At 39.1% G+C, this 8165-nt stretch overlaps 1 pseudogene; it reads right to left on the reverse strand.

The window, feature by feature from the left end:
* Positions 1-6756: 6756 nt before the first annotated feature.
* LOC105988544 lies at positions 6757-7842 on the reverse strand (annotated as a pseudogene).
* Positions 7843-8165: the final 323 nt, after the last annotated feature.

Genomic DNA, 8165 nt, shown 5'->3' on the forward strand with positions numbered 1-8165 from the left:
ATTTTGCCTGATTTTGTAACTAAGTTGAGCAGTCTCAACAACCTGAGTATAAACATAGTTAGAACATAGCAGCATTTCATTTTTCCAGTAAATGTTTTTTAATTCTGCTGTGTTCATGCCCTTGTATGATACATCGCTCAGGCTGGCCTTGAGCTTGGTAATCCACCTGCATCAGCCTCCTAAGTGCTGAAATTACAGGTGTGTGTTACCCCGCTGTCTCCACTATTATTTTTTGACATTGATATGAACTAAGTCTTAGGCCACAATTCGCTGTCCTCAGTTATTAAAACAGTGTTTTCCATAGGTCCCATGATTTCCCTTATTTAAAATAACTAGTATATGTCTAGGACAAGCAGAAGAGGTCAAAAGCTATGTACATATGATAACCTATGTACATATGATCATATAAGATGATGCTAAGTGAAATGAACCCCAAGATAGGGACACAAGAGGTTTTATCTTTCTTGCTGCTATTTTCAATGTACTTAAAATGTACTATGTGATTTTTTTTCTTTTGTATGCTCTTCCCTCACTGTATAACCCCTGTTTTCACTGTATTTGATGTTGGTGCCCTGCATCTTGTATATACATTTTTCAAATTTGGGGAGGGGAAGGGAAATAACAAAATGCAGAAATAATGATACAGGTTGACCCATTGTAATAATGAGATGTACAAGACACTATGTTGAAAATGAACTTTACAGCTCTGTGGGAGGGGGGAAGAAGTTGGGGAGGTGAGGAGGGAAGGGACCGTAGGGGAAAAATAAAGGAGGGGGTACTCATAGAAAGTGTACTCATTACCTTACTCGTGTAGCTGTAACCCCCTTTGTACAGTATCTTTACAATAAAAATACATAAAAATTTTAAAAACAGTGTTTTTACTTACTATTCAGTCTTGCTTATTTTAAAACTTTCAACCACTCACAGGATAAAGGCTTCTCTTTCTTTTCATGGAAGTGGACTTACAGCTGGGGGAGCAGGAATGGAGTGTCTCTGGCTCCTTTCCTATAAATTTATTCCTTCTAGGTTCAATCCAGAACAAGAAAACTCAGAAGTCTGGTTATGGGACAGCCCAGGCATACTGATAATTTCTTTTCTTTTGTTATCACTCCTGATGAACCTTGGTAGAGATGGTAATAGACATGTCCAGACTCATTGATGATAGGCTTAGACTAAGTAGCTTCCCAAACTTGAGAGACTCAGCCAACGGTTTGAAAGTGTGGCTCAGTTGGTAGACAGCCAGCCAATGAGTGAAAGCATCAGGTACCAAGTTTGAGTCCCGGTCTCAAACTTAAAAAAAAAAAAAAAAAAAACGGGCGCCAGTAATCCTAGTTACTCAGGAGGCTGAGAACTGAGGATCATGGTTCAAAGCCAGCCCGAGCAGGAAACTCCGTGAGACTCTTATCTCCAATAAACTACTAGAAAATGGGAAGTGGCACTGTGGCTCAAGTGGTAAGAGCACAGGGACAGCACCCAAGCCCAGAGTTCAAGCCCCATGACCACCACCAACAACAACAACAAAAAGACAGCCACATAATGCTAACTGGCAATCATTTGCCATATTCCTCTGATGAACTTGCTCCTCTCAGGAGAGTAAGTCTGCAAGCCCCAGTCAACTGTGATCCAGGGTCCCAGTGTACTGACTGGGCCTGAACCAGATCCATCTTCTGCACATACTTGAAAATATGTACTTCTCTACCTGGCCTGACATTACCTCCATGCTCTCTGAGACATCATTCCCTTTCTCAAGAAATAAATCAGCAAGTGAGAGAAAAAAAATATATATATATGCATATATATATATATATATATATATCCCACTAGGAAAGGTGTCAGTTTCCACACACACACATATTTACAATGGTCTTATTCACCCTTCCTACTTTGGGGGGGCTTCAGGAAGAATTAATTAAGCATACTGCACCCCTGCAAAGTAATGAGAGGAGAGAAGTATTTCATGCCATTGTCTCAAAGACAGTGGCCTATCTACCAACCTGAAGAAGCCTGGAGCTGACTGGCCTCCAGACAGGAAATGTGAGAAGTAACAGGCAAAATATGTATGAAATATGGGCAAGCGCTGTTAACATTCAACATATGAATATCCCATGACAAGAAATTCTACTCCTAGGCATATACTCTAAAAAAGTGACTATATTACCCCTCAAATATATCTTACTGGTAGTCTAAGCTGAAAAATATGAAAATGTCATGAATGGCTAAATTATGGCATTCACACAAAATATTTCTTTGCAGCAAAGAATAGAGGTGCTTGCTTTATGCAACATGGATTAATTTCATAAACATTGTGTTTTGGAATTGGAGCTATAGCTCAAATAGAAAGTCACCAGCCATAAGCAAAAGAGTTGAGTGGGCATGAGACCCTGAGTTCACACCTTAGTACCAATGCAAAAACGTAAGTGTAATAAAATTATTTAGGGTGAAACAAGAAAAAATACATAATATATGGTTTTCTTTTCTTCTACTTCCTTTTTTTTTTTGTCAGTCATGGGCCTGAACTCTGGGCCTGGGCGTTGTCCCTCAGCTCTTCAGCTCAAGGCGAGCATTGTACCACTTGAGCCACAACGCCACTTCTGGTTTTTTCTACTTATGTGGTGCTGAGGAATCGAACCCAGGGCCTCATGTATTCGAGGCAAGCACTCTACCACTGAGCCACCTTTCCAGCCCAATATATGGTTTTCATGAAGTTAAAAATTAGGCAATGCTAAATGATAGCACTAATGTCAAGGTAATGATTACTCTTGGAGAGGAGATTGAGTATAATATTAGGCAAATGAGATACAAATAATCTACTTTTTGTTCCAAGTATGTCCATTGAGTTCTACATTTATAATTTACTTAGTTTGCTATAAAGTAAGAGAATTATACTGCAGTATAGTGTTTACTAAACAAAATGTGCTTCCTTCCTTTAAAATATAGTATTGAAGATTGGACCTAAAGAATGCAATTTAGCATGCACAGCTTCCAAAACTGGTGCTTATTCCCCAGTGAAGCTTTACTTATAGTAAATGTTTAACTTATTTTACTCATTTCTTTGGTCTAAGACTGGGACTTAAACTCAGTATCTGACACTTTTGCTCATTGACTGATGCTTTACCACCTGAGCCCTGCCTCTAATCCCTATATTGCTCCTTTTCAATTCCTTTTGTTCTTTGCATGTGCAAAAGTGAAACAAGAACTTTAATGTGTTAGGTCCATTAGCAGCAGAACTTCTCAATGTGTTAAATGATGCCAATTTTATATCCAAGTCTTCGCATTTTTTCAAAGGAAAAGTCAGATCGCATTAGTTCCAATAATTTGCCACTTTTGAAGGGGCATCAAGGCTAGACATTTCAACAAACATGAAACAACTTTCATTATTGTGAGTTCTGTTGTAAATTCAATTAAAAAATTCAAAACTGAGGAGAAATTTGCTTGGATTTTGTAGCTGCAATATTTTCATTCAATGCACACACACCTATGATCTTTTGTTACAATTTTTTTTTGGGAGGGGGTCCGGTCGTGGGCCTGAACTCTGGGCCTGGGCGCTGTCCCTCAGCTCTTCAGCTCAAGGCTAGTGCTCTACCACTTGAACCACAGCGCCACTTCCGGCTTTATTTCTTTTTGCTTATGTGGTGCTGAGGAATCGAACACAGGGCGTCTCATGCATGCAAGGCAAGTGCTCTACCACTGAGCCACCTTTCCAGCCCTTTTGTTATAATTTTTAAGTAGACCCATTTCATAAGTGTGCCATAAAAACTAATATTAAAAAGGCTGTATATGACAAACCTACAGCTGGCATTATACTTAGTGGTGAAAAGTTAAAATCATTTCCTCTAAAATCAGGACAAGACAAGGATGTACATTCTCTCCACTCCTCTTCAATATAGTATTGGAATTCCTAGCCAGAGAAATAAAGGAAGAGATAAACATAAAGGGGATCCAAATAGGGAAAGAATAAACAAAACTTTTCCTCTTCACAGATGACATGAGCCTGTATTCAAAGAATCCCATATATTCCTCTACCAAGTTACTTGAGATGATCTGAAACTTTGGCAAAGTAACAGGGTATAAAATTAACCCACAGGGCTGGGAAAGTGGTTCGGTGGTAGAATGTTCACCTAGCATGCATGACGCCCTGGGTTTGATTCCTCAGTACCACAGACACAGAAAAAAGCCAGAAGTGGAGTTGTGGCTCAAGTGGTAGAGCACTAACCTTGAGTACATAGAGGCTCAGAGACAGAGTCCAGGGCCTGAGTTGAACCCCCAGGACTGGCAAAAAAAAAATTAACCCACAAAAACCAATCGTTTTCCGCATACTAACAATGAGCAAGATTGAATTCAGGAAAGCAAATTCTTTTATAATAGTGTCAAAAAGTAAAATATCTAGGAATTAACTTAACCAAGGAGGTGAAGGACCTTTACAATGAAAACTTTTAAAACCTGAAAAAGAAAATTAAAGCAGATTTAAGGAAATGGAAAAACCTCCCATGTTCCTAGATTGGGATAATTAACATCGTGAAAATGGCAGTACTGCCCAAAGCTATCTACACATTCAATGCAATACCAATCAATATCCCAACAACATTCTTTAATGAAATAGAAGAAACAATCCAAATATTCATATGGAATAGTAGAATATCTGAATAGCAGAAACAATCGTTAGCAGGAAAAACAGTACTGGAGGAATATCAATACCAAACTTCAAATTCTATTAGGAAGCTGTAGTTATAAAAACAGCTTGGTACTGGCACATGTACAGACCTGAGGACTAATGGAATAGAACCGAAGACCCAGAAATGATTCTACAAACCTATGGCTACCTAATCTTTGATAAGGAAGCCAAAAACATCAGCTGGAAGAAAGACAGCTTCTTTCGCAAATGGTGCTGGCAGAATTGGCTATACATGTGTAGAAAACTGAAGTTTTCTCCTTATATATCACCCTGCACCAGAATCAACTCCAAATGGATCAAAGACCTTGAGGTAAGAGCAGATATCCTGAAAATATTACAGGAAGGGATAAGGGATACACTTGGGCTCCATGGCACGGGTCAAAACTTCCTAAATAAAGATTCAGAAACACAACAAATCAAAGAGAGGCTGTATAATGGGGATTACAGTAAACTGAAGAGCTTCTGCGTGGCAAAGAACATAACTAGTAGGATAAATAAAAAGCTCATAGATTGGAAGGAGATCTTCTCTAGCTATACAACAGTCAAGGGTCTCATATCTAAAATATACTTAGAGCTCAAAAAATTAAACTCCCCAAAACATCCTCATAAGTGGGCTAAAGACTTAAAGACAGACTTCTCTGGTGAAGAAATAAGAATGGCCAATAGATACATGAAGAAATACTCAACATCTCTGGCCATAAAAGAAATGCGAATCAAAACTACATTGAGATTCTACCTTACCCCAGTTAGAATCGCCACATCAAGAAAACTAACCATAACAGATGCTAGTGGGGATGTGGCCAACAGATAACACTACACTGTTGGTAGGAATGTAAACTTGTTCAATGAAAAGCAGTATGGAGGTTCCTCAAAAGACTAAACATACAGCTCCCCTATGACACAGCAATCCACTCCTGGGCATTTAGCCAAATGACCACAAACAAGGCCACACTAAAGCTACCAGCACAACTATGTTCCCTGCAGCATTATTTACCATAGCTAAGATATGGAACCAACCCAGATGTCCCTCAGTAGATGAATGGATCAAGAAAATGTGATATATATATATATATATATATATATATACACACACATATACATGTGTGTGTGTATACACACACACACACACACACACACACACGGGAATTCTATGCTTCCATCAGAAAGAATGACATTGCTCTATTTGTTAGGAAATGGAAAGACTTGGAAAAAAATCATCAAGTGAATTAAACCAGACACAAAAAAAACACAGGCTCCATCCATGGTTTCCCTCATTTGGAATAATTAGTATATGCATAGGATAGTCCTAGCAGAGGATTGCAATACCTCAATGAGTATGTAAATATGACCATATGTAATGATCTTATCGAAATGAACTCTAAGGTATGGAAAAAGGGGCTTTTTGTTTGTTTAGTGTACTGTTTCTTTTTCTTCCATTTTTTCTTTTGTTTTCTTCCCTGTTGTCACTGTTTATAGCAAAATGGGAACTTTAATTAACTGGTTGATTCTACCAAGTTAAAACAGAAACCATCTAGATAATGACTATCTCAACAAGTGCTTAACTAATACCAACAAATGTATCATGAAATGGCTTACAACTAAGCTGTTTTCCTTCTCTGTTCTGCTATATCTAAGTTTAATGAACCTTTTGCAGTTGTTCCTCAGAGCAAAGAAGAAATGGACTAACACATTAAGGAAACATGAGAAGTCATAGGTTTTAAGAGCATTTAGCATTTCCTCTGGTTGCTCAAGGTCATTATATTTCAATGGAGAAGACTTAAAAGCTATTTCAGGAGAAAAATGAACCTTATATTGTCCATCAGCTTATCCTTTCAAAAGCAATCAGATAGATACCTTTTTGCCAATCAATTAGCCTAAATCTCTTGTGTAATGACAAAAAAACCCTTATATTTCCTACTGAATCCTCTTAGTCTTTTTTTGTTGATGCTTAACAAAAACAGCATTGCCCATAGCTTACTGTAGTATGGACTTAACATCAACTTGTGTTTAAGCCAATTAGTGTTCAAACCACTTTCTTCTTAGGTCTATGTAGTTGATAAGTGGCATTTCATTGATGACTTTTTTCATATAATCTTTGGCAAGAACTCGTAAGTTGCATTGATTATTCCCCAAGAGATGAAGGACCAATGATAATTCAGATGTGCATCTCTGAAACTATTTTCCAGTTTTCTGTCCCATTCAAGCCAAATTGTTTTGAAAATCTTAAAGAAAAACTGAAATTTCCCACCAATCTGAGACTGTGTGCGAGTTTTTACATTAACTGGGAAAAACAAGAATCCCAACACAGAGCTGGGAAGGTGGCTCAGTGGTAGAGCGCTTGCCTTGCATGCCTGAGGCCCTGGGTTCGATTCCTCAGCACCACATAAGCAAAAAGAAAAAAGCCAAAAGTGGCGCTGTGGCTCAAGTGGTAGAGCACTAGCCTTGAGCTGAAGAGCTGAGGGATAGCACCCAGAGTTCAGGCCCCACGACCGGACCCCCAAAAAAAAAACCGAATCCCAACACAGCACCCAAAAGACCAGCACAGATGAGCACTATGAGTTGTTGCACTAGGGAGATGCTCCTTAAAGGGACCCTGAAGGCCAAAAATAAAAGGGACATGCTGCATCCATTATGGGAAAGAATAGTCACCAAATTTTGATAGTACTCTCCAACCCCAAGGCATTGCAGTGCCCAGAAAGCCTGATACATGTTTGTGAATTTGTGATGATATTTGTGGTCTTGAAGCAATGTCTGAACTCTTTCCAATGGAGTAAAATTGGCTTCTGTTGCCCTGAAGCACTGCAAGCCACACTGTGAGTTGCAAACTGGGGAGTACTAACATGCTTACAGAGAAGGCAAGATAAATCCTCATACAGACCACACATAAGGGCCAATGTACTTGTTTTCTGCATTAACGGGGGAAGGATTCCACAATACAAGTTTCAAAATCCATCCTTCCTCAGCTGAAGTACTGCATACCAGGTTTTGATTCCATACAGCTGCTGCCTAAAGAGGAGCTTCTGAATGGAAAACGTGACCACTACATTGTTGAAAGCTGTACAACCACAGAAGTAATGCTTCATTTCACCAACATTTGTAATGTGAGGTAATAGTTATTGTTTTGAAGATGTTAAGATTTGTGGCCTCTTTGGGTGAGCTGAATCCATCATGTGACTCAAGATCTTGCTTCTTCACGAAGGATTTTCTTTTAACCTGAGATGCCAGCTGAGCCTGGTATTGTGGAGGATGACAGCTATTTGGTGACTTTCCCAATCTCTTCCATTGTTACTGATCTGCCAGGTTTTCTCTTCTGGAGTCAATTCTGATAACTCAATTTCCCAAGGCCACAGGTGCCAGCTCTGTGTTCTGAGCCTCCTGCCAGAAGGGAAGCCAGCCTCACCCCTATGTCTTGTATATAAGTTTATCTGATTTGAGGATGGAAGTGGAATCACAGAAACAGTGGGACAAAAGGTGAACCAGTTCAGCAGTGAAA

This window comes from Dipodomys ordii, unplaced genomic scaffold (assembly GCF_000151885.1).
Source record: "Dipodomys ordii isolate 6190 unplaced genomic scaffold, Dord_2.0 Scaffold49, whole genome shotgun sequence".
Lineage (NCBI taxonomy): Eukaryota > Metazoa > Chordata > Mammalia > Rodentia > Heteromyidae > Dipodomys > Dipodomys ordii.